The sequence below is a fragment of the Ictidomys tridecemlineatus genome, chromosome 6 (assembly GCF_052094955.1).
Source record: "Ictidomys tridecemlineatus isolate mIctTri1 chromosome 6, mIctTri1.hap1, whole genome shotgun sequence".
NCBI classification, from domain to species: domain Eukaryota; kingdom Metazoa; phylum Chordata; class Mammalia; order Rodentia; family Sciuridae; genus Ictidomys; species Ictidomys tridecemlineatus.
The window spans coordinates 111,659,335-111,686,736 of NC_135482.1; the positions used below are offsets into that span (position 1 = coordinate 111,659,335).

Genomic DNA, 27,402 nt, shown 5'->3' on the forward strand with positions numbered 1-27,402 from the left:
TAGAACTGCCATCATAGTGCTCCAAAGATTTTCATATGTTGTATCAGTATTCTCACTTACATTTAAATATTCTTTTTATATTCAACCCTGATTTGCTTAGCTATCTATTCATTATCCAGTAGTGAATTTAGTCTCCTAGTTTTAGTTTTTATTTTTATCTTGTTGATTTTTAGTTTTATTCCATTATGATCTGATAGAGTGCAATGTATTAGCTCTATTTTTGGTATTTGGTAAATGTTGCTTTATGTACTAAAATATGGTCTATTTTATAAAATGTTCCCCATGCAGCTAAGAAGAAAGTGCATTCAGTAATTGATTGTTGAACTATTCTATATAATTCTGTTAAGTCTCAATTATTAATTATAATTTTAGTTCTATACCTTTTATATGTAATTTTTATTTGTATGATCTGTCTGGTGATGAGAGAGGCATGTTAAGTTCTCAATATTATTGTTTTGTGATATGTTTGTTTCTGGATATTGAGAAAAATTTATTTGATTACATAGATGCGTCATATTTTGGATCATATATATTTACCATTGTTATTTCTTGTTTTTGTATTACTCTCTTAAGCAGTATGAAATGGCCCTTTTTATCTGTTCTGATTAACTTTTGCTTAAAGTACATTATATCAGAAGTGACAATAGAAACAACTGTTTGTTTATGAGATCCATATTTAATGAGATGGGTTTTCTATCCTTTCACAGTACATCTGTGGATGTCTATACCTATGAGGTGAGTCTCTTGGAGGCAGCATATTGATAGGTTTTGTTTTTTGCCAGCACATGTCTTTTGGTGAGATGATTCCATTAACACATTCAGTGTTATTATTGAGAGATGATTTTTATTTCCTATTATTTTGATTTATTTCTAGTTTTCACATTTTAGATTTTACTTTAACTATTCTTTAGTTGGTTTTCCTCTCTGTTGATATATGCATGTATATATGTTTATACACACACACACACACACACACACACATATATAAGTATATATTATTTTTCTTCACAAAATATTTTATTAAGTATGTTTTGTAATGCCAACTTTCTAGTCATGAATTTTTTTAACTTATTTATTATGGAAGGTCTTACCTCATATTCAAATCTGAACAAATTTAGTATTTTTGGTGTAATCCATTTTTTCCCCAGAGCTTGGCATATATTATTTCAAGACCTCTAGCTTCTAGGGTCTTGGTTGAAAAATCAGCTGAGATCTATATTTATTTGCCTCTGAATATGACCAGTCATTTTTCTCTAGCAGGTTTTAAAATTCCATCTTTATTCTGTATGTTAGGTGTTTTCACAATGTTGTGGCTAGGAGTGAGCCTGTTGTGATTCTATATATTTGGAGTTCTATTATACTTCCTGTGTTTGATTTTCCATTCCATTCTTAAGATTTTGGAAATTTTCTGTCATTTCATTGAAAAGATTATTAATTTTTTGGTTTGAAATTCAGTGCCTTCATCTACCCCGATGAATCTTAAGTTTGGCCTTTGCATTTATTTATTTATTTATTTATTTTTGAAAATTCTGTTTATGGTCTGGTAACATCTTTTCTCTATGATGAACTTTATTTTCAAGAATATGTACTACTTCTTCATTACTTGAACATCTGCCCTTCAAGTCATCTACTCTTTTGGTGATATTTTGCATTGAATTTTTAATTTGGTTTATTGATTCCTGCATTTTGAGAATGTCTGATAGATTTTTCTTTACAACTTTTATTTTTTTATTGAATAGTCTTTTACTTTTTATGTCTTCTTGTGATTTCACTCCTTAAATCATCTTTTATCTGATAGATCAGTTGAACTATAAACTTTATGAATTTCTTCTCTGACATTTCCTCTCCTGTGGTTTTTGTGGAATCTGCTGTTGAGTCTGTCTGGTTTGTTTGGGATGCTTTGTTCTCTTGCTTGTTCATTTTGTTTGTTTGTCTACTAATGCATCTAAATGAGTCTGAAGCACCAGAGCTTCTAGTCTATGAATTTCTTGTGATCTTGTAGATATCCTGTGCCTCACAGATTAGGGGGGAGCCAAATAATTGCAAACAACTGTGTGTACAATGCATAGCACTAACGTGAACACTTACTTTTTATTTTCACACAATGTTAATTGGCACAATAAACAAAAATGTATCAATTTTTGTCAGTAAAAACAAAAGTAGTCATGAATTATATCTTTCATAAAATCAAAGAATAGGCATTTCCTGTGGTTTCAGTTGTATTACTTGTTGTTGTGGTGGCATCTGGGTTTTATAAACCAATTAGTGTTATGAGAAGTTAAGGATAGAGTTCATTAAGAGGAAAGAAGCAATGGGTGCGTTCTCTCTCCCTCTCCCAACACGGCGGCCTCAGCAAAAAAGAAGAATAAGAAGGGGAAGACTATCTCCCTAACAGACTTTCTGGCTGAGGATGGGGGGACTGGTGGAGGAAGCACCTATGTCCCAAAACCAGTCAGCTGGGCTGATGAAACAGACGACCTGGAAGGAGATGTTTCAACCACTTGGCATAGTAATGATGATGATGCGTACAGGGCACCTCCAATTGACCGTTCCATCCTTCCCACTGCTCCACGGGCTGCTCGGGAACCCAATATTGACCGGAGCTGTCTTCCCAAATCGCCACCCTACACTGCTTTTCTAGAGAACCTGCCCTATGATGTGACAGAAGACTCCATTAAGGAATTCTTTAGAGGATTAAATATCAGTGCAGTGCCTTTACCACATGAACCCAGCAATCCAGAGAGGTTGAAAGGTTTTGGCTATGCTGAGTTTGAGGACCTTGATTCCCTGCTCAGTGCCCTGAGTCTCAATGAAGAGTCTCTAGGTAACAGGAGAATTCGAGTGGATGTTGCTGATCAAGCACAGGATAAAGACAGGGATGTTCGTTCTTTTGGCCAAGATAGAAATCGGGATTCTGACAAAACAGACACAGACTGGAGAGCCAGACCTGCCACAGACAGCTTTGACGACTATCCGCCTAGAAGAGGTGATGACAGCTTTGGTGACAAGTATCGAGATCGCTATGATTCCGACCGATATCGGGATGGGTATCGAGATGGCTATCGTGATGGCCCACGCCGGGATATGGATCGATATGGGGGCCGGGATCGCTATGATGACCGAGGCAGTAGAGATTATGATAGAGGCTATGATTCCAGGATAGGCAGTGGCAGAAGAGCATTTGGTAGTGGGTACCGAAGGGATGATGACCACAGAGGAGGTGGGGACCGTTATGAAGACCGATATGACAGACGAGACGATCGGTTGTGGAGCTCCAGAGATGATTACTCTCGGGATGATTATAGGCGTGATGATAGAGGTCCCCCCACAAAGACCTAAACTGAATCTAAAGCCTCGGAGTACTCCTAAGGAAGATGATTCCTCTGCTAGCACCTCCCAGTCCAGTCGAGCAGCTTCCATCTTTGGAGGTGCAAAACCTGTTGACACAGCTGCTAGAGAAAGAGAAGTAGAAGAACGGCTACAGAAGGAGCAGGAGAAATTGCAGCGCCAGTTGGATGAGCCAAAACTAGAACGGCGGCCTAGGGAGAGACACCCAAGATGGCGGTCAAGGACAAGAAGTGAGTCATCACAGACTGGAACCTCAGCCACATCTGGCAGAAATGCACGAAGGAGAGAGAGTGAGAAGTCTCTAGAAAATGAAACACTCAATAAGGAGGAAGACTGTCAGTCTCCAACTTCCAAGCCTCCCAAACCTGATCAGCCTCTAAAGGTAATGCCAGCCCCTCCACCAAAGGAGAATGCGTGGGTGAAGCGAAGTTCTAACCCTCCTGCTCGATCTCAGAGCTCAGACACAGAGCAACAATCCCCCACAAGTGGTGGGGGGAAAGTAGCTCCAGCTCAGCCATCTGAGGAAGGACCCACAAGGAAAGACGATAATAAAATAGATGGAATGAGTGTCCCAAAAGGCTGGGAGATGGAGGGAACAAAGATCACTGGAAGGAGTCAGATAGGAAAGAGAGCAAAAAGGATCAAGACTCCAGATCTGCACCTGAGCCAAAGAAACCTGAGGAAAATCTAGCCTCTAAGTTCAGTTCTGCAAGCAAGTATGCCGCTCTCTCTGTGGATGGTGAAGATGAAAATGAGGGAGAAGACTACATTGAGTAGACCTCTGTGTCCTGTGCTTTCTCCTAGTCTCTCCACCCTGGAACATTCAAGAGCAAATCAAACCTCTATCCAGACAAGACAAATAAAACTCACCATCTCCTGGAGACCTTTCTTAACTTTTTTTTAAAAAAATGAAATGAAATTCTTTTGCATGCTGCTGCAGCCTTTAAAGTATTGAAGTTACCGGAGAATCACCAATGTAGCCAGAGAGACAGAGACTACAGCTTTTTAATGGAAAAGTTGTGGTGTGTTCTTACAATACCATGCAGTTGCCTAGGGGCCTCCATTTAGAAGAAATGGTAATGACAGTGGTAAAATGTCTGGATTGGTTGGGCAGTAGGGGAGGTAGAGGTATAAGGAAGAGTGAGATTTCTACCTTTTAATTCTTATTCTATTGTGACATATATGAATTCTCAAACATTATCTGAATAAATTTTCCATCCTTGGAAAGGTAAAAAAAAAAAAAGAAGCAATGGGGATTTGTAGTTTCAAGATACGAATAGGGCAGATATAAAGATGATGTAGGATGTGTTGTTTATGAGGGGGAAGGAGGAAAAACTAAGAAGTAAAAAATTAAAGAAAAAAGAGAGAATAATGGAATTTTACTATTAGTAAGAGAAAAGAGAGAAATAGAAACAAAGGGAAATAAAAGTTTTGAAACAGAATAAAAAAATCAATTCAAATATGCTAATTGAAAACTTTAACCCTCAAAAACAGAGTAAGAAAAAATAACTGTTTGAGAATGCTAGAAATGAAAAAGCAGAAACAAATATGTACATGTACAGTGTGTAAATGTCCATCATATATCCATCAGTACACATTGAAAAACTTAAAAAAAAACAGGAGTGTCACTAAGAGTATGTGCTTGTTGTCTTGTGAATCTTTCCATCTCTCAGCTTCCCTTCTCCATGGAATGATATGGGGAGCTGTGAGAGGTGCTGTCGGCTTGCACCTCCAGAGTATAGGTTATGCTGGGTTTACAAGATGTTCTCAGGGGAGGCATTAAGGTCTAGTCTTTGCCCCTGGTGTTTTATTGCATGGAAAGTTAATGGGCATAAATGAATCAGTGAACCTCTTGGAGTACACTGCACTCTTCTCTCCAGGGCTACACTCATGAGAGGGGAAGCCAGTCCTTCACCAGTTTTGTTTCTCAAGGGTACTGTTCTTTCTGGCCTCCTGAGATTTTCCCCAAAGCTCCATCAGTCCTGCTCATTCAGATTTTTAAGACACTGCCACTGGTCCTGGGCACTGTTGTGTCAAGGGAAGAGAGGAAGGAAGGCTCTCTTCAGCTTCTCTGACTTGCATGTTGGAAAGGAAAAATGCTGTCCATGCCAGAAATTTTTCTAATTTGCTAGGCTCAGTTTAAATCCTGTGACTGGTGTCTGCCAGAATCATGTATCGGTCTGAGCTCCACATGAATCTAAGTTCCCAGTTTGAATTGGTACTGCTGTAGTGAAGATGTCCAAACACATCTCCAGCTTCAGCTCCCCAAGAATAGCATGCAGACTAGGGGTGACATTCATGCAGCAGTTTAATGAATAGAATAGCTCCTGGGTCTGCCCAGAGCCAGCTTAACCCTCTTGTCCCATGTTCTGCATGCCAAGATTGTCTGCAGCATATTATTATTATTATTATTATTATTATTATTATTACTAGTAGTAGTAGTATTAGTAGCAGTAGTAGTAGTAATAGTTTTAGGTGGACACAATATCTTTATTTCATTTTTATGAGGTGCCTAGTGTCTCATGCATGCTAGGTTTGCATTCTATCACTGAGCCACAACCCCAGCTTTTTGTATGCAGCACTTTTTACTCTTTCTTGTCCTTGTGTACTGACTTCCCTCACTTCTATCAGAACCTAAGCTCCAGTTCTGTTTCTCATCTTTGTCTAATCCACCCTAAATTACCCATTTTTCCAAGGTTCTCTTTCCAATATTGAGTATCAGTGACATTTCTTTTATGACCCACCTCACAGAGAAGCAGTTTTCTCATTCTCTGAGTCCCATGTAATGGAGCTGTGAGAAAAGTCACTTCCTGCTAATCCACCATTATGTCTCCCCTTGTTTGACACTGTTATCTTTATGTTACTTAATTTGAAAATGATAACGTTTTCTTTCATCTTGCAGCTTTTAGTAAGGGTTATGGTTATGGGTCCAACAATTTATTTTAAGTGTCAAATTTTTATTATTCCCTCATTTATGTTTTGCATTTATAAGTACAAAGTAGGAGATATAAAAATTGTTAATGCATTTACTTGCCTGTCAAAAATACAATTAATAATAATTATAAAAATTATTCAGATATGAGCCTGTAGGAATATTTTATAATAAAATATCAAAGTCATAAACTTTTAATATTTTACATTTCTGCCATTGATTAAATATATATTTTACTATTTTCTTTAATAGTGAAAGAAAGTTCTAAAGATGACTCATTAAAAAGGTATAAATTTATAGATTAAAAAAATTATCTACTAACTAAGTGGTGAGTGAAGATAAAAGGATTGTTGAGTGTTCTAGTCTGGGACAGACATCACATTCAGTAAACACTTGTTTTCTAAAGTTGTCTTACAAAGACTTTGAAGGTGTCCTTGCTATTATAACGTGTTAATTACTGATGATGCAGTTGTCATTCATAAGGTTGACAATTTGTCCCATATTTACTTAATTAATAAATATCAGGCCTGTGGTTAGACTGTAGCCTTACCTAGCTGAAAAATCCATTGTAGTGCCTCATTCTACAGATTGATACCAGAATGTATTATCAATTCTATATCATCAATTCAGAAATTCAAAGGAAGTTGTGTCTTAACTGATTTACATTTTACCTGTGAAGCCTGGTTATAGTCCAAGAAATTTGTCCTTGACATTTTTGACAGTTCCACTTGTAACCATTTTTTTTAATACATCAAAACTTTTATGGAAAATCTCACAGATCTATGGCCACATGGTTTTCTAATAAACAAGGTCAGGCAAATACTAGAGAGATTATTTTTCTGGAAGTGAAGAATACCAATGTTTATATAATGTAGTATTAATTATATTAATCCTTAGAGGACATTCTAATTGATTTCTATATTTTCTGATTTTCTTGTCAGTTATCTTACAATTACTTCCCCTATCCATTTTAGAAAGACTTTTTATAATCTTTTTTCCTTCTTCTATGAGTATAATCTTTTTTTAAATATCTATTTTGTTCTCTTGGTGTTTTTGTTTTATTTTATCAATTGAATATTATTTTTTTCTGTTCCCAGAAGCAAAAATTCAGAGAATTTCAGAATCTTAAAGAATTTCAGCAACTAGTCAAAGTACCCTCTAGTCTTTCATCATGTGTTTGACAGGCTGGCCAAATAATGGATCCCCAGAGAAAGGAGAACATTTAGGTAATATTCATTTAGATAATATTCAGAAAAACAGAGGTACAAATATCAAGACTCTGCTTTTTCTGTCAGTCTTTCTCTTTGAGTGTCTGAGTGCCTGTAACTATTTTAAAGTGCTTGCTAGTTATGTGGACCTGAATAAAGTGAGATTTGTTTAGGAAAAATTGATTTCATAATTTGTTTTAATGTGTCTGACAGAAGTATTCTAAATTATACATATATATCTATACACATACACACATATGTAGACACATATGTATATATCTGTATTCTAAATATATATGCATATATATATATATTTGTGTATGTGTGTGTGTGTGTATATATATATATATATATATATATATATATATATATATATATATACACACACACTTTTTAACTTTCAAAAAATTTTAAAAGATTAGGGGAGCTCTTTGCACTATTTTTGGGTAAAGGCAAGTAATAGGATATTTTTATTGGTGATTTCCATGCTGAAGAACAATGACTGCCATTTTCAAGCCATCTTGCTTATTATTTTACAGAGAGGGGACTCTGCATCTTGCTACCTTGTCTTCAATTATCAGAAGTTTGTTTCAGTTCAGGTGAGAAAAAAAAATGTCAGCCATTATTTTGGTTTTAAGTTCAGCCTTCAAGCCAGGCAATTTTCAAGAATAAATTATTCTCAGGTTCTGCTGATATATTGGCTTCACTCAGAATTGTAACTAAGAGTACCCTCATTGAATATTTCATAGTTTCAGAGCAGTAGAGGCAGAAAGAAGTAAATATGAGTATTTTTATTTTTAAAAAATGGAGGTCATATTTTAATTATATTAATCAAGAAACACCATTTAATAAATGATACCTAAACTTTAAACAGAGTTTATTTTAAAAAGAAAACTACTCACCTATTTTTGTTTTACATTTTTGCTCTAAAGATCTACCAAAAAACCTCATCCAGGTGATTCCTGCTTTACAGTGGATGAGGACATCTATGATGCTCATATTAAGGTAAAGTGATCTTTTGTGAAATGTATGTTCTTGCTCTGAATTTTGTGTTTTAATGTATTAATGCTGGAAAATTGGATATATTTTTCTGACATTTTATATGAAAATTTGCTAAGAAGAATCTATTTTAGAGAATTATGTTGATTTAAAAAATGTTTTTGTATTAGTGTTCTCTCAAGAGGGTCTTGAGGGATGGAAGAAAAGATAGGCTGGGAAATACATAGTGACAGACAAATTGCATTAGGAAGAGCTTTATAACTGCAGAGGAAATATGATTTTTAGTCAAGGATTTTTTTGGGTCAGTTTACATTATTGTGTCTTTTAAATTGTACTTACATAACTTATAATACTTGTGCCTAAATTAATTTTTATAGAATCATAGAAATTCCCTGGTGGTTTTAGTTAAAATATATAATTTGCATGGCAAGTAGCTTTTCTTTTTTGACTTGAACCATGGATATTTTTGTACCATAACATTTAATAAAACCTTTTTTCCTCTATTTCTATCCTTTGCTCTGTATTTATACTAAAGTAATATTGGGAATTGTGGCAACTCAGAATTCTAGAATCTATATCTTAACACTTGTATTAAAAAGGGCTTCCATATCTATACTTTCTGAGTCTTTCCACTAAAGATGACACTAATTAAAAAAAGTATAAGTAAATAGCAGAAAGATCAGTAGAACAGAAGGAAGTACTAGGGTCTGAATTAGACCAAATTATATTCTATGCTTTTATAATTATATCCTAGAATATAACTTCTACTGTGGTGTATAACTGAAAAGAACCAATATAAAATAAAAATAAATAATTTAATGAACCTTTTCTAAAAATTTTCTCTTCATCTAATTAAAGAATAGATGGTCTATGCAAAGTAATAACCAGTTCTGGAAGCAGAGACTCTCAATAATTATATGGTAATACTTGAGTTTCCCAGATTTTTTTCCACTATAGTTTCTTAAAATATTCAAATACTTATGTCACATTCTGAAATTTGGATGTTTCTATATTTATTTATTTAAATATTCATTGTAAAATTCTACAAATTTTGTGAACTATTCCAAATTAGGAAATATATTTGCAAATATCCTGTAGCACTTAAAATAAGGTTTCAAATGTAAAATACTTCTTTTTTTTCTTTGAAATGACTTGAATTTTATTTCAGTCATGAAGAGCTAAATATTATGTGAATAAGAATGGTGTAATTTTTATTTTGGGGAAAATAATGTGTAGAGCTATCATACTGTGTTCTATTTAGAATGCTATTATTCATAACTTAACTGAGCTCATTTGGCCTGGAGAAATGCACCATTTCTAATAGCTAGTGTTATATATATTGTTGAACATGAGTAAATGTGAAGAAAATAAATTTCTACATAATTAATCATCCTATGTAATATAATGTGCATGATATAACTAGTAATTAAGTCTACTGAATTTAAAAATATATTTTAAGTTTGCATTCTCTTTTAATATATGGGATGTGAAAGTTTGAGTAAGTAATCTCAAATTGATGTCATAAAGGAGGAATAAACAAGTTAGAGTAATGTCATAAATACGAAAGTAGGAACCAGAGTATCCTTCAAGCCTGCTCCAAACTTGAGTTTAGATTTGGTCTTCAGATGAAAATTTGCTTGTTTCTTCCTTCTTGCTTATCTTTTTGAAAATGCCTTATTTCACTGTCTCATTACCTATGTCAAGCAAACCTGGTGATGTAATTGGCAGTGCCACCTATTTTTTTAAGTTTTTTATTGTTTTATATCTTATTATTTTGTTAACTTAATTATATGAAGGTACTAGGATAAAAAGAGCATACATCTCTTTCTAAAACAATGACTTACTCCAATTCTTAATATTTCCTTGCAGAATACATCTCTTCAGCGTCTATTCATTGTGCCATCTCTGTCACCATGGTTTGTTTATTGAGTTAATGTTTCTGTTTAGCAGCTCTGTGTGGTTTTTATTCATTGATATCATCTCCACAAGATTGCTTTCATAATTTCTTTTTTTCTTGGAAGGATTAAAATTTGTATAATCGTTTATCTTCAGCTATTTGACACATAGGAACAATGTGTCACATTTTTCCATAGGATGGACAAAACTTATACTGTTTATGAATCGAATCAATCTTATTTAATAGATAACTCTAAAAGCTCATGTCTGATGAGCTTTCTCCTTAAGAGGTAATTCATGCCAGTATAAGTCATAAAAACATTGAAATATCACATATAATTTCTCATATTATTAGTCTTTTTTCAAAAGTACTCTAAATACAGATGACTACCATTTTTATCCTACATCATTCAGTTTAAGAAAATAGTATAATGGATTTCAGTATTTGTGTAACAATCAGTTGGATAAAAGTGGAGTGACATTTTGGAGATCCCTGTGTCATGACTCATAATTTTTACCCCATGAGAATATACAGTTTAGTAAGTGAGAGAATTCAGTTTGAGTATACACCAAAATGATTCAGAAACCTCTGCTCTTTCTGTTGTACCCTGCAGTCATGGAAAACACTTATTATTTTGTCAACTTTGGTTCTTATTATGCCTTAATCTTTTTTTCTTTATAGAACACCCCAGAAGAAGGAGAAAAATTAATTGAAACTTCAAGGCAATCCATGAAGGATGGTAAGCTATTTGAAGACTGCCTGATTTTGTGCTGCTTATTGACTTGAAATTACAGAATTTTTATATACTGTTTATTTTGTTTTTATTGTCAGAAGTATAATATGACATTGGGAACAAAACAGTGGAGACTAACCTGACAATGGTAACCCTGCCATTAAAAAGAATGACATAGTTGAAACCACACTTGTGCAAGCAATCAGAATAAAGAATGATTGTCTTTTCTTTCCATCACCTGACTCAAAGGTAATGTGTTTTTAAAAATTCTCTTTCCATTTTTTTACATATCATCTTTTATGAAGACAAACATCCTAGAAAGAAATATAAGGCTACAAGATTATAATAGAAAACAAGCAACAGGTGAGGTATATGTATAGAATTAACACTGATAAAATGTGGTGGGAATAAAGAATTTTTTGGTGTGTCCTTATGGAAGGAAATAAATAGAAAATAAGCCCAAATCACAGCTTTATGAATATGAAGCTGAGAAAAGGGGATGCATACAAAGAATTTATTTATGAAGGGAAAGATAAATATCCAGATTGAATGATTGTCAATATGGCTAATATTTAAAATAAGAAATATTGAAATTAATAAGAGCAGCAATTGAATATTAGGCCAAACATAGGAATGTTTAGAGGAAGTACATGCTAGATATATAGAACAATGTGTCACATCTGTCTATCATTTACTCTTGACATCCTTCAATGAATAGAAGGCAGCGTGTGTGATTACCATCACAATCATTTTGGTATTATAATGAATAGAAAAATAAGAAAATAAATGTGGCATATTTTAGATACTTAAGAAATCAATATTTTCTTCAGTTTTTATTAAAGCTTCAAGTAATTTATATTTAGCACCAATCAGTATAGGCTTAAAACTATTGATGGTCAGTGCTTGTTGAATAATACCAAAATAGATTCTACTGACACATGTAACTGAAAAGAAAACAACAACAACAAAAACATAAAAAACATATATAAATAGGTACTGGTATTTAAAGAAAAATATAAATCCAAACAGAAAAAGTAACAATAGTAATGAACATGATAAATTAAAAATAAATGAACTTCTAAAAATTAAAAAAGGACAATTTTTAAAAATTAATGCACAAAGTTTTCACTGTGGCATATTTGTACATACATGTAGATCAATTATACTTCCTCAATCCTATCTTCAACATTCCTTCCTCTGTACCTCCAATTTTATCTATGTTAATGGATAAAATTTATTATCTATCCATTTATTTTCATGTTGATCATTTCCACCTCTAGTTTTCTGTATGAGAGAAATATATGATACTTTTTTTCTAAGTATGGCTTATATTGCTTAACATGATGCATTCCAGTTTCCTTTATTTTCTAAAAATTGATTTTTATTGTTCTCTATGGATAGAAATCTTCCTTGTGTATATATGGCACATTTTATTTATTCATTCTCCTGTTTACAAGCATCTAGTCATGATAAATATGGGCATATGTGTATCTCTAAAGTTTGCTAACTTTAATATTTTCCAATAAATACTGAAGAGTAGTGTAGTTGAATCATAAAGTAGTTCTATGTTCAGTTTCTTGAGTAGCCTTCATACTGATTTCCATAGGAGTATAGTAATTTGTGTTCCTACCAATAGCATACAAGAGGTTTTGTCTCCTCAATTCTTCCCAGTATCATTTGCTTTCTTCAGGATTACTTTTTCTGGATGGTGGAAAATGGGGGCTTGGTGTTGCTTTAATTTGCATTTCTCTGATTGCTGGAGATATTATGCATTTTTCCACCTAAGTGTTGGCCATTTGTACCTCTTATTTTGAGAATTAAGCACAAAAACCTATTTAATAAATGAGTTCATTTGCTCATTTATTAAATAGGTTTTTGTGTTTCTGGTGTTAAGATGTTTGAGTTAATATTTTCAGGATATTGACCTTCTGTCAGAAAAGTAGCTGACACAGATTTTCTCCCATTCTGGAGGTTACCTCTTCTTACTGTTGCGTGTTTCACTTACTATGCAGAAAGGTTTCAATTTGATGAACTCTCTGTTATCCATTGTTACTATTATTTCCTGAGCTGTAGGAAGCTCTATTCAGGAAGTAATTGCCTACATATTGAAATGTTTTTCATATTTTTTCTAGCAGTATTAAAGCTTCTAGTCTGGTACATATGTCTTTAATTGTTTTTGAATAAACTCTTGTACAGTGTTAAAAAATAGGCATCTAGTTTTCTAATTTTTCCAACACTATTTCTAAAATATCTTTTGTCTTTTCTCCAACATATTTTTTTGGCATCTTTGCCTAGAATCAGTTGACTGTACCTGTGTGGGTTTGGCTCTCTGACTTCTCTTCTATCCATTGGTCTATGGGTCTTTCTTTACACTAATACCATGTTTTTTATTACTATTGCTCTGTTTTTTATTTTGAAATTGGTCATTGTGTTATATCTATTGTTTCTCTTATGATCAGCACCACTTTGTCTAATATTTTTTTTCTTTCATACAAATTTAAAAGTAGTTTTTTCCCCCATTTCTGTGAAGAATATCATTATAATCTGAATGAGAATACATGGTATCTATAATTCACTTGTGGTACTATAGCTATTTTCACAATATTAATTCTGCCTTTCCATGAACATAGGAGATCTTTCTACTTTATATTGTCTTCTTTAACTTCCTTTTTAATCAATCTGTTATTTTCCTTGAAGATGTCATTCACTTACTTGGTTAAGCTTATTTTTAGCTATTTTAAAAGCTATTTGAATGGGCTATTACCCTTGCTTCTTTCTCACCAGGATATATAGACAATTGATTCATATATGTTTATTTTGTATCCTGTTACTCTGATGAACTTATTCATCAGAAGTAGAATTCTCATGATGTAACATTTATGATTTTCTAAGAATACGACTATATCATTTGTATATAGAAATAATTTAACATTTTAAATTTCCTATTTGAATCTATTTTAATTTTTTGTCTTCTCTAAAATTTTAAGAACTGTGATTAATGAGATTGGTGGCAATGAACATCCTTGTCTTTTTCTGATTTTAGAGAAAAATTTCCAGTTTATTATACTTTGGGTTTGATATACTTGTTGTTTATTATCTTATTGCAAGCTTCTCCTATTTCTAATTCCTCCTGGCTTTGTCATGAAGGGCCCTTAAATTTTGTCAAAGGCTTTTTTCTGTAGATGTTGAAATGATCATGTAGTTTTGCCCTTGATTCTGTCTGGTATATCAGTATTATTGATTTGCATGTATTGACTTAGCTGGAGCAAAATCAGCTTGATCATCATATACAGTTTTTCTATGTGACACTAGAGACTCAAGCCAGGAGCACTATACCACTGATCCACATCCTCAGCCCCCTTTATTGTTCACATTGAAACATGTCTCACTAAATTGCCCAGGCTGGCATTGAAATTACAGTGTGCCTGAGACAACCTACTTCATTTCTGAGAATATAGACATACCACAATGCCCGACACTACATGTTCTTTTTTAATGTGTTGTTGAATGTGGTTTGCAAAGATTTTATGAGAATTTTTAAATTATATTCCTCAAGGATGTTGGTCTCTAGTTTTTTCCTTGTTGGGTCCATATTCACTTTTTTAATCAGGGAAATACTTTGAAGATTTACTTAGGAAGCATCTTTCCTTTGCTCTTACATGTTATGGGAAGATTAATATTAGTTCTTCTTTTTTTTTTTTTAGAGAGAGAGAGAGAGAGAGAGAGAGAGAGAGAGAGAGAGAGAGAGAGAGAGAGAGAGAGAGAGAATTTTTTTAATATTTACTTTTTAGTTTTCGGCAGACACATCATCTTTGTATGTGGTGCTGAGGATTGAACCCAGGCCGCACGCATGCCAGACGAGCGCGCTACCACTTGAGCCACATCCCCAGCCCCATAGTTCTTCTTTAAATATGCTTTCACCTCTGGTCCTGGAGGCTTTTTGTTATTGCTTAAATCTAATTGCTTGTTATTGAGCTATTTGTTTATCTCTATCCCTTTGATTCAAAATTTTTAGGTCATATTTCATCAATGTCTTCTAGATTTTTTTCTTTTTTTTTATTGGTTGTTCAAAACATTACAAAGCTCTTGACATATCATGTTTCATACATTAGATTCAAGTTGGTTATGAACTCCCATTTTTACCCCAAATACAGATTGCAGAATCACATCTGTTACACATCCACATTTTTACATATTGCCCTATTAGTAACTGTTGTATTCTGCTACCTTTCCTATCCTCTACTATCCCCCCTCCCCTCCCCTCCCATCTTCTCTCTCTACCCCATCTACTGTATTTCATTTCTCTCCTCCCATCTTCTCTCTCTACCCCATCTACTGTATTTTATTTCTCTCCTTGTTTATTTACCCGTTCCCCTCACAACCTCTTATGTGTGATTTTTTTTCATGTGTTGCAATTTAAGTCTTTAAAATAGTCTAGATTTTCTCATTTATTAAAATATAAGTTTTTCAAATAGTCTCTCGATATCCTCTGGATTTCAGTGGTATCTGTTGCTACATTTATGTTTTTGTTTCTAGCTTTATTCATTTGTAATGTATCCTCTTTCTCTATTTTTTTTATTTTTTAGTTACCTTGGCTAAGAGTTTATCAATTTTATTTACCTTTTCAACAACCAGCTATTTGTTTTATTATTACTATGTTAGGTTTTTGTTGTTGTTGTTGTTTTAATTTTCTACTTTATACTTTTGCTCTGTAATTTATTAATTCCTTTTGAGTATTGGTTTTAGAATTGATTTACTAATGTTTTTCTAGACCTTGGGGTGCATCATGAGGTTTTTAAACTTGAAATATCTCACATTTTTAAATGGATATAGCCATTGTTATAAACATACAACCACTTTTGGTGGATCAGTGGAGGGATATGGGAAAGAAAAAAAAAGGTACAGGGTAGTAATATTGGTCAAAATATGTTATATGCATTTCTGTATATGGTATAGTGAATCACACTATTAGGTATACATACAATGTCTCAATAAAAGAAAAGAAGAAAAAGGAAAAAAGAATGGCTTTTACTATATTCCATACATGTGTGGATGCTGTGTTTTGATTCTCATGTGGTTCTGAGGTATTTTTTGAAATTTCCCCCCGATTTCATCAGTGACCCTTTGATTATGCAACTGTATTTTTCATTCCTTAGGTGTTCATGCAGTTTCTGTAGTTTTACTCACTGTTTACTTCTTTTTCTTAATTAGATCATTATTTCCTACATAAAATTGGGGTTAATTTTAAATAATCATACAAGTGTATATATTGTGTAATATATATATATATATATATATATATATATATATATATATATATATTTATTTATTTATATATATTTTCAGTTTGGTTCCCAGTACTCTCCCTTTTGCTTTCTCTGTTACCTTTCTTCTATCCCACTGATCTTTCTTGTATTTATTTGTAATTGTTTTAATTAGTGCGTCACGATATATATAAAGGTCAGATTCAGTGTGATATATTAATAAGTGCACATAGGAAAATTTGTTCAGATTCATTCCACCACACTTCCTTTGGCAGTCCCACCATGCCTCTCAATATTCTTCCTCTGCTTCACTGACCTCTCTTCTATTTTCATGGAATCCCCCATTTCCCTCTTATTTTTATCTACCTTTTTAATATGAGGAAAAATATTCAATCTTGACTTTGTGAGTCTGAGTTATTTCACTTAGTGGGAAGTTTTCCAGTTCCATTCATTTACTAGAAAATACCATCCTTTATTATTGATTGCTGACTGAACAGAACTCTATTATGTATCTATCCCACATTTTCTTTATACATTCATCTGTTGATTGGCACTTAGACTTTTTTGATAGCCTGTTTATTTTTAATCATGCTGCCTTAAACTTTGATGTGGATGCATCCCTATAATATGCGTATTTAAAATCTTTTGAATATGTACTAAGGACAGGGAGAGCTGGGTAATACATTACCAGAGTTTTGAAGAATCTGTATATTGTCTTGCAGGGTGTTTGTACTAACTTGTAGTCCCACCAACAATGTATGAGTGTACCTTTCTTCTTCATCCTCATCAACATTTCTATTACTTGTGTTATTGATGATTGCTTTTCTGAAGAGAGTCAGATAAAATCTCAGTGCAGTTTTGATTTGTATTTCCCAAACTACTGGGGATTTTGAACTTTTTAATATACATTTATTTACATTTGTAATTCTTTTAAGAAAGATCCCTTTAATTTTGTCTATTTATTCTATGGGTTACTAATTTTTTTGGTGATAAGGTTTTTAATTCTTTATATATTCTGAATATTATACTCCATTTCTTGATCAAATGACAAAGATCTCCCATTCTCTAGGCTCTGTCTTTATGCTCTTGTTTCCTTTGGTGTTCAGAAGTATTTTAGTTGATGTAATACTACTTATTGATTATTGGTTTTATTTCTCATGCTTTAGGAACTTTGTTAGGGCAATTGATGTTTGCGTCAATATGTTGAAGAGTTCAGCTCACGATTTATCTAGCAGTTGTAAAGTTTCTTGTGTAATTCCTAAATATTTGACCCACTCTGAGTTGACTTTTGTGAAGGGTGAGAAATAAGGATCAAATTTTGTTCTTCTTAATGTGTATATAAATTTTTCCCAGACCCACTTGTTAAAAATGCTGTATGTTTTGTTTTCTAATAGCCATCCATTATGATGTGATAAGGAGTGAAAGGAATTATTTTGGTTTTTGTATTTACTAATGTGGAAACATTGAAATTATGAAAATGCAAAGTTAAAAGAAGTAAAGTATGCATTACAAAGACCAGGGAGATTAAAAACAGAAATGGGGAATTATTTCTTAGGAAAGTCATTGAGGGAAAATAAAAAGGAAGAAGAAGGTGAAGAAGAAAAAGGAGGAGGAAGAAGAGGAGGAAAAGGAGGAGAAGGAGGAGGAGGAGAAAAAAGAGGAGGGCCAGGAGGAAGAAGAGGAGAAGGAGAAAGAAGAAATAATAATAATAGGAAAAGAAGAAAATTCATACTGACAAAATCTGCAAGATCCATTAGAAAAATTAGTTACATAGACATTAGAACAACCAGCAAGAAGGGGCTTTATAATATTTGACTACATTTAAAGATTAGAGCAATATGTGACTTGTTACGGGTTGCATTGTGTCCCTTACAAAAGATCTTAACCCAGTACCCACATATATGACCTCATAAAGAAACAGAGATTTTGGAGATGTTCAAGTTAAGATGAGGACATTAGGTAGACCCCAATCCAGTATGACTATGTAGCTATAAAAAGGGGAAATTAAAAAAAAAAACATTGTTTAGTTGTCAATGGATTTTTTTTTTACTTTATTTATTTATATGTGGTGCTGAGGATTGAATCCAGGGTCTCACACACTCCAGGCAAGTACTCTATCACTGAGCTACTACTCCAGCCCCCCCCCCCAGTAAAGGGAAATTTAAGAAAACAATTTCTGTGGTAGAAGTCCCCAGTTTATGGTACTTTGCTATGTCCATCCAAGGAAATTACTACACTTATTGAAAATAAGTTTTACTAATAGGCAAAGTAAAACTCATTTGCCACTTAAGCTTATTAGTTCTGAAACACCTTTACTGCCATTATATTCTGATGGAGGGAGTAAGGTGTTTAATCAGGATAGAGGTGTTTAATCAATAGTCAAGTTACTGTGTGAAAGCCTTGTCTTCAGCTGTCACCTGCACAATGAAAGACCATGTGTTAATAACAAGCCCAGACAGAGGACTATTTTGATGCTAAAATCAATCTTTTAAATAGAGATTAGTGTTGAAAGAAGAGAGAACACTCTTTGATCCACTGTATATTCTCTGTTCCGTCAGTCATCTCCAGCAGGGCCAGTGGAGAAGCAGGGTGAGAGGGAGCAGGGCCCGGGGCAGCAGGGCCCAGGAAAGCAGGGCCAGGGAGAGCAGGGCCATGGGTATAAGGGCCAGGGGAAGCAGGGCCAGAGGGAGTAGGGACCAGAGGGAGCAGGACCCAGGGGGAACAGGGCCCAGGGGAGCAGGGCCAGGGAAATCAGGGCCAGGGGAGCAGGACAAAGGGGAGTGGGTCCCAGAGTAGTAGGACCCAGGGGAGCAAAGCCATGGGGGAGCAGAGTCCAGGGGGAGTGAAGCACACAGGGGAGCAAGGCCCAGGGGAGAAGGGCCAGGATGAGCAGGCCAGGAGGAGCAGAGCCAGGAGGAGCAGGGCCTGGGGGAACAGGACCAGATGGAGCAGGGCCCAAAGAGAGCAGGACCCAGGGGCAATGGGGCCCAGGGGAGCAGGATGAGGTGGAGCAGGGCCCAAAGAGCAGGAGAAGGGGTAAGGGGGCCCAGGGAGCAGGGCCAGGGAGAGCAGGGCCAAGGGGGAGTAGGACCAGGTGAAGAGGAAAAGAGGGAGCAGTAAAAGAGGGAACAGGGACTAGGAGAGCAGGGCTAGGGGGAACAGGGCCCATGGGAGCAGGGCCAAGTGGAAGAGGGATAGAGGGAGCAGGGCCAGGGGAGAAAGGCCAGGGGAAGGAGGCCCAGGGGAAGCAGGGCCAGGGAGGAGGAGGGTCCGGGGGAGCTGGGTACATGGGAGCAGGGACAGGTGGAGCAGGGCCAGGGGAAAAAGAGCCAGGGGGAGAACAGCCCAGGGAGTGCAAAACCAGGGGGAGCAGGGCTCAGGGGATCAGGCCCAGGGAGAGCAGGGGGAGGGGGAGGAGGATCCAGGGAAGCAGGCTCTGCAGGAGTAGAGCCCAGAGGGGGCATGGCCAGGGGGAGCAGCATCTAGGTGAGCAGGGGTAGGGGGACCAGGGCCCAGGGGTAGCAGGGCCAGGGGAACAAGGGTAGGGGAAGCAGGGCCTAGGGGGTCCAGGGCCTGGGGGAGCAGGACCAGAGGGAGCAGGGCCCAGGGGAGCACGTACAGGGGGAGAGGGCCAGGGGGATTAGGGCCAGTGGGAACAGGGGCAAGAGGGAGCATGGCTCAGTGGGGGATGGAACCCAGGGGGAGTCGGGCACAGAAGAGCAGAGCCAGGAGAAGCAAGGCCCTGGGGGAACAGGACTAGAGGGAGAACGGCCCAGGGGAGCAGGGCCAGGGGGAGCAGGCCACAGGGGAAGCAGGGCCCTGGGGAGCAGGGCCAGGGGGAGAAGGACCTAGCAGGAGTATGACCCAGGGGAGAAGGGCCAGTGAGTGCAGGTCCCAGGGGATCAAGGCACAGGGGAGCAGAGCCAGAGGGAGCAGAGCCAAGAGAAAAAGGCCAGGGGGAGCAGGGCCCAGGGGGAGCTGTGCCTAGGGGGAGCGGAGCCCAGGGCGAGCAGAACCAGGGGGAGCAGGGCCAAGGGAGCAGGGCCAGGGGGAGCAGGGCCCAGTGGGAGCAAGGCTCAGTGGGAGCCGGGCACAGGGGGAACAGGGCCCACGAGGAGCAAAACCAGGGGAACCAAGGCCCAGGAGTACAGGACTGGGGGTGTAGGACCAAGGGGAATAGGGCCAGGGAAAGAGGATAAGTTGGAGCAAGGCCAAGGGAGAAGAGGACCAGAGAGAGCAGGGACAAGGAGAGCAGGGCTAGAAGGAGCAGAGCCCATAGAAAGTAGGGCCAGAGGGAGCAGGGCAAAGGGAGCAGGGCCAGGGAGAGCAGGGCCAGGGAGAACAGGGCCAGAGAGAGCAGAGCCAGGAAGAGTAGAGCCAGGAGAAAAGGGCCAGGGGGAGCAGGCCAGGGGGAGAAAGGTCCAGGGGGAGAAGGGCCAAGGGAGAGCAGCACCCAGGAGGAGTGAAGCACAGGTGGGAACAGGGTCCAGAGAACAGGGCCCAGCGGAGCAGGGCCAGGTGCAGCAGGGCTCAGGGAGAGCAGGACACAGGGGGAGCAGGGCCCGGGGAAGCAATCGCAGTAGAAGCAGGGAAAGGGGGAGCAGAGCCAGGGGAAGCAGGGCCAGGGAGTGCAGGATGCAGGTGGAGTGGGGCTTATTGGAGCAGGGCCAGGGAGAGCAAGTTCCAGAGTAGTAACACCCAGTGGAGAAGTACCAGGGGGAACAGGGCCAGAGGGAGAAGGGCCAGGGGGAGCAGGGCCAGGGGGAGAAGGACCCAGGGAAAGTAGTGGCAGGGGAAGCAGGGCCTCCAGGATCAGGCCCAGGGGAAGCAGGGCCAAGGGGAGGAGGGCCAGGGAAAGCAGGGCCCAGGGAAGCAGGACCAGGTGGAGCAGGGTACACGGGGAGCAGGGCCCAGGGGGAGTGGGGCCCAGGAGGAGCATAAATAGGGGAAGCAGGGCCCAGGGGAGCAAGAATGGGGGGACTAGGGCCCAGTGGAGCAGGGCCATGAGGAGCAGGGCCCGGGGGGAGCAAGACCAGTTGGAGCAGTGCCCAGGGAAAGGAAGACCACGGGGAGCAGGGCACAGGATATAAGGACTAGGGGGAGCATAGGCTGCAGGTGTAAGGCCAGGGGGAGCAGGACCAGGGGAGAAAGGCCTATGGGGAGAAGGACCAGGGGGAGCAGGGCCCAGGGGGAGTGAGGCACAGGAATCCAGGGCAATGGGGGAGTAGAACTAGGAGTAGCAGGGTCCAGGGAGTAGGGTCATGGGGAGCAGGGCCAGAGGGAACGGGGCCCAGAGAAGCAGGACCAAGAAGAGCAGAGCCAAGGGGGAGAACGACTCAGGGGGAGTGGAGCCCAGGGGGGAGCATGGCCCAGGAGAGCAGGGCCAGGAGTAGCAGGGCCCAGGAGAAGCAGGGATCAGGGTAAGCAGGGCCCAAGGTAGCATGGCCCATGTGGAGCAAGAGCATGGGGAGAAGGGCCCAGGGGGAGCAAGGCCCTGAGGGAGCAAGGCACAGTGGAACAGGGCCCAGGTTAGCAGGGCCAGGGGGAGGAGGGCCCATGGGGAGTAGTGCCATGGTGAGCAGGGCCCAGGAAAGCAGGACCAGAGGGAGCAAGGCCCAGGGAGTAGGGCCCAGGGGGAAAACGGCCAGGGGGAGCAGGTCCCAGGGGGACCTGGGCCGAGAAAGAGAAGAACCAGGGGGGAAAGGGCCCAGGGGAGCAAGACTGGGGAGAATAGGACCCAGGGGAACAGGGCCAGGGGGAGCAGGGCCCAGGGAGAGGAGAACCAGGGGGAGCAAGACTCAGCAAAGCAGGGCTAGGGGGAGCAGAGCCCACAGGGAGTAGGGCCAGGGGGAGCAGGGCAGGGGAGCAGGGAACATGGGGAGCAGGGCCAGGGAGAGCAGGCCCAGGGGGAGTGTGGCCCAGGGGGAGCATGGCCAAGGGGAGCAGGGCCCAGAGGAGCAGGGCCAGGGGGAACAAATCATGGGAGCAGGGCAAGGGGAGCAGGGCCCAGGGAAGCAGGAACATGGGGAACAGGACTCAGGGGTAGCAAGGCCCAGGGGGAGCGGGACACAGGAAAACCGATGCCCAGGCAGAGAAGAATCAGGGAGAGCAGGGCACAGGGGAGCAGGGCCAGGGGGAAGCAGGGCACTGGGGAACAGGGCCAGGAAGTACAGGGCCCGGGGAAGCAAGACCAGAGGGAGCAGGGCCAAGAGGAGCAGAGCCAGGGGGAACAAGGTAGGGGGAGCTGGGCCAGAGGTATGGGGTCCAGGGAAGGAGGACCAGGGGGAGCAGAGCCAAGGGGGAGCATGGTTCAGGGGGAATGGAGCCCAAGTGGGGAGCAAGGCCCAGAAGAGCAGGGCCAGGTGGAGCAGGGCCCAGGAGGGAACAGGACCAAGGGAGAACAGCCCAGGGGAGCAGGGCCAGGGGGAGCAGGACACAGGGGGAGCCAGGCCTGGGGAGCAGGGACAGGGGGAGAAGAGTAGGGCGCAGGGAGCAGGGCCAGGGAGAGCAGGTCCCAGGGGAGCATATACCAGGGAAGCAGGGCCAGGGAGAGAAGGGGCCAGGAGAAGCAGAAAACATGGGGAGCAGAGCCCAGGGGAGTAGGCCCAGGGGAAGCAGGGCCAGGGATAGCAGGGGCAGGGGAGCAGGGCCCAGGAGAAGCAGGGAACAGACAGCAGGGAGGCCTACAGGGAGCAGAGCCAGGGGATTATGGCAGGGGTAGCAGGGCCCATGGGTAGCAGGGCCATGGTTATCAGGACCAAGTGGAGCAGAACCCAAGGAGAACAGGACCAGGGGATTAGGGCCGGGGGGAGCAGGGCCCATGGGGAGCAGTGCGAGGGGTAACAGGGCCCGGAAAGTAAGACCAGAGAAGCAGGACTCAGGGGAGTAGGGCCTAGGGGAGTAGGGCCAGGGGAAACATGGACAGGGGGAGCAGGGCCAGAAGGAACTGGGCCCAGGGAAGCAGCACCAGGGGGAGCAGGGACAAGGAATGCAGGGCCCAGAGGGAGCTGGGCCCAAGGGGGAGCAGGACCCAAGGGAGTAGGGCCAGGAAGAGCAGGGCCCAGGGGGAGCAGGACCAGAGGGAGCACAGCCCAGGGGAGCAGGGCCAGGGGGGAACAGGGCCCAGGGGAGCGGGGCGCAGGGGGAGGAGGTCCAGGGAGAGCAGGGCCCAGGAGAGCAGGCCTAGAGGGAGCAGAGCCCACAGGGAGTTGGGCCAGGGGGAGCAGGGCCAGGGGAGCAGGGCCCATGGGGAGCAGGACAAGGAGGAGCAGGGCCTAGTGGGAGCAGAGCCCCAGGGGAGCAGAACCAGAGGGAGCAGGACCAGAGAACAGGGCCAAGGGGGAGCAGGGCCCAGGGAATCAGGGTCAGGAGGAGCAGGGCCCCGGGGGAGCAGGAACAGAGTGAGCAGGGCCCAGGGGAGCAAGTTCCAGGGAAGAAGGGCCAGGGGAAGCATGGCCAGAGGGAGTGGGGCCCGGGAAAGTAGGACCAGGGGGAGCAGGGCCAAGGAGGAGCAGAACTCAGGGGGAGAGGAGCCCAGTGGGGAGCAGGGCCCAGGAGGACAGGGCCACGAGGAGCATGGACTGGGGGGGGGGCAGGACCAGAGGAAAAATAGTCCAGGGGAGCCGGGCCAGGGGGAGAAGGACACATCGGGAGTAGGGACCAGGGGAGCAGGGCCAGGGGAAGTAGGGACCAGGGGAGCAGGGCCAGGGGAAGCAGGGCCCAGGAGGAGCCGGACCAGGTGGAGCATGACCCAAGAAGAGGAGGCCTACAGGGAACAGGGCCCAGGAGATCCAGGCTAGGAGGAGAAGAGCCCACAGGAAGTAGGGCCAGGGTGAGCAAGGCCAGGGGAAGCAGGGCCCAGGAGAAGCCAGACCAGGTGGAGCATGGCCCAAGGAGAGGAGGCCTACAGGGAACAGGGCCCAGGAGATCCAGGCTAGGGGGAGAAGAGCTCACAGGAAATAGGGCGGGGGGAGCAGGGTCAGGGGAGAAGGGCCCATGGGGAGGAAGGACCATGGCGAACAGGGCCCAAAGGAAGCAGGACCCAGGGGAGCAGGGCACAGTGAAACCAGTGCAGAGGGAGTAGAACCATGGGGAGGAGGGCCCAGGGAGCATGGCTGGGGGGAGCTGGGCCCAGGGGAGCATGGTCAGGAGAATCAGGGCCCAGAAATGCAGGACCAGGGGGAGCAGGGCCCAGGGGAATCAGGGCCCAGGGGCAGTGGGGCACAGGGAAACCAGGGCCCATAGGGAGCAGAACCCGGGGGCGGGGTAGGGCTCAGGGAGCATGGCCAAGAGGGATCAGGGCCAGGGGAGCAGGGCCAGGAGGAGCAGGGCCAGGGAATGCAGGACCAGGGGGAGCAGGGCCCAGTGGAAGCGGGGCCCAGGGGGAGCTTGACACAGGGAAACCAGGGCCCAGGGGAAGCAGAACCCAGGGGAGCAGGGCTCAGGGAGCATGGCCAAGGGGGAGCAGGGCCAGGGAAGCAGGGCCAGGAGGAGCAGGGCCCGAGAAAGCAGGACCATGGAGAGCAGGACACATGGGTGCAGGGCTCAGGGGAGTAGGTACAGGGGGAACAGTACACAGTGGGAGCAGGGCCCAGGGTAGTAGGACCAGGGAGAGAAGATGCCAGAGGAGCAAGGCCCAGGGAAGCAGAGCCAGGGGAGCAGATCCAGAGAGAAAAGGGCCAGAGGGAGCAGGGCCAGGGGTAGAAGGGCCCAGGGTGAGCAGTACCAGGGGGAGCAGGGCCCGGGGAAGCAGGCCTAGGAGAAGCAGGGAAAGGGGGAGCAGGGCCTATGGGGAACAGGGCCATGGTTATCAGGACCAGGTGGAGCAGTTCCCAAGGAGAGCAGGAAAGGGGATTAGGGCCAGGGGCAGCAGGTCACAAGGAGAGCAGGAAAGGTATTAGGGCCACAGGGAGCAGAGCCCATGGGGAGCAGTGCCATGGGGAGCAGGGACCAAGAAAGCAAGACCAGAGGGAGCATGGCCTAGAGGAACAGGACCCAGGGGAGTAGGGCCACGGGGGAGTAGGGCCAGGAGGGAGTAGGGCCCAGGAGAGCAAGACCCAGGTGAGCAGAGCCAGGAGGAACAGGTCCAGGGGGAGCAGGGCCAGAGGGAGTGGGTTCTGGGGAAGTAGGACCAGGGAGAGCAGGGCCAAGTGGGAACAGGGCTCTGGGGGAGTGGAGCCCATGGGGGAGCAGGGCCCAGGAGAGCAGGGCCAGATGGAACAGAGCCCTGGGGGAGCAGGACCAGAGGGAGAACAGCCCAGGGGAGCAGGGCCAGGTAGAGCAGGGCCGGGGGAGAAGGGCACACAGGGAGTAGGGCCCAGGGGAGCAGGGCCCAGGGGAGCAGAGCAAGGAGAAAAGGGCCAGGGAGAGCAGGGCCAGGGGAAGCAGGACCCAGGGGAGCAGGGCTAGGGGGAGTAGGGCCCAGGTTAGCAGGACTAGGTGAGTAGGCCCCAGGGGAGCAGGGCCAGGGGAGCAGGGCCAAGGAGGAGCAGGACCAGGAGGAGCAGGGCCCAAGAAGAGGAGGCCTAAGGGGAGAAGGGCCCAGGAGAGCAATGATAGGAGGAGCAGAACCCACAGGGAGTAAGGCCGGGGGAGCAGGGCCAGCGAGCAGGGCCTAAGGGGAGCAGGGCCCAGGGGGAGAGAGGCAAAGTGAAATCAGGGCCCAGGCGGAGCAGAACCATGGAAGCAGGGCCCAGGGAGCACGGCCATGGGGGAGCAGAACTTAGGGAATGAGGTCCAAGGGGAATAGGACACATGGGTGCATGGCTCAGGGAAGCAGGTCCCAGGGGAGCAGGACACAGTGGGAGCAGGGCCCAGGGAGAGCAGTATCAGGGAGAGCAGAGCCCGGGGAAGCAGGCACAGGGGAAGCAGGGAAAGGGGTAGCAGGGTCAGGGGGAGCAGGGCCCAGGAGAAACAGAGAACAGGGGGAGCTGGGCCCAGGGTAGCATGGCCCATGTGGAGCAGGGCCCAGGGGGGAGAAGGACCCAGGGGAAGCAGGGTGCCGTGGAGCTGGGCCAAGCATGAGCAGGGCCCAGGGGAGCAGGGCCATGGGTAGCAGGACCAGGTGGAGCAGGGCCCGAGGAGAGCAGGACCAGGGGATTAGGGACAGGGGAGTAGAATCCATGGGGAGCAGTGCCAGGGGGAGCAAGGCCCAGGAAAGCAGGACCAGAGAGAGCAGGGCACAGGGGAACTGGGCCAGGAGGAACATGGCCAAGGGGAGCAGGGCCAGAGGGAGCATGGCCTCGGGGAGCAGGGCCAGGAGGGAGCAGGGCCCAGGGGAGCAGGGTCCAGGGGGACCAGGGCCTAGGAGGAGCAGAACCAGGGGAGAGGGCTCAAGGGAGAAGGACTGGAGGGAGTAGGGCCCAGGGGAGCAGGGCCAGGGGGAGCAGGGCTGGAAAGGGCTGGAACAGGTTGAGCAGGGCCCAGGGAGAGGAGGACCACAGGGAGCAGGGCCCAGGAGATCAGGGCTAAGGGGAGTAGAGTACACAGGGAGTAGGGGCAGGGGAGCAGGGACAGGGGAGCAGGGCTCAGTGGGAGCAAAGCCCAGTGGGGAGAAGGGCCCAGGGGAGCAGGTCCAGAGGGAGCACAGCCAAGGGGAGGAGGGCCAGGGAGAAGCAGGGCCCAGGGAAGCATGGCCCAGGGGAGCAGGGACAGAGGGAGCAGGATAAGGGGGAGCAGGATACAGGGGAGCAGGGCCAAGAGGAGCAGAGCCAGGGGGAACAGGGCCAGGGGAAGCAGGGCCCAGGAGAGCAGGGCCCAGGGGAGCAGGGCCAGGGGGAGCAGGGCCCAGGGGAGCTGGACTGGGGGTGTAGGGCCCAGGGGAGCAGGGCCAGGGGGAGCAGGGCCCGGAAGGAGCAAGACCATGTGAGCAGGGCCCAGAGAGAGGAGGACTAGAGCAGTGATCAGGACAGCAGGGCCCAGGGGACCAGAGCCAGGGGGAGCAGTACACAGGAAGCAGGACCCAGAGGATCAGAGCCAGGGGGAGCAGTGCCAGGAGAAAAAAGCCAGGGGAGCAGGGACAG

At 43.6% G+C, this 27,402-nt stretch overlaps 1 long non-coding RNA gene and 1 pseudogene across 1 annotated transcript in view; both read left to right on the forward strand.

Moving 5' to 3' along the window:
• The window catches only part of LOC120890315 (uncharacterized), a 333,009-nt gene that overhangs the window by 119,722 nt on the left and 185,885 nt on the right, over positions 1 to 27,402 (forward strand). The window lies entirely within an intron of this gene.
• On the forward strand, positions 685 to 4,229 carry LOC144378433 (eukaryotic translation initiation factor 4B pseudogene; annotated as a pseudogene).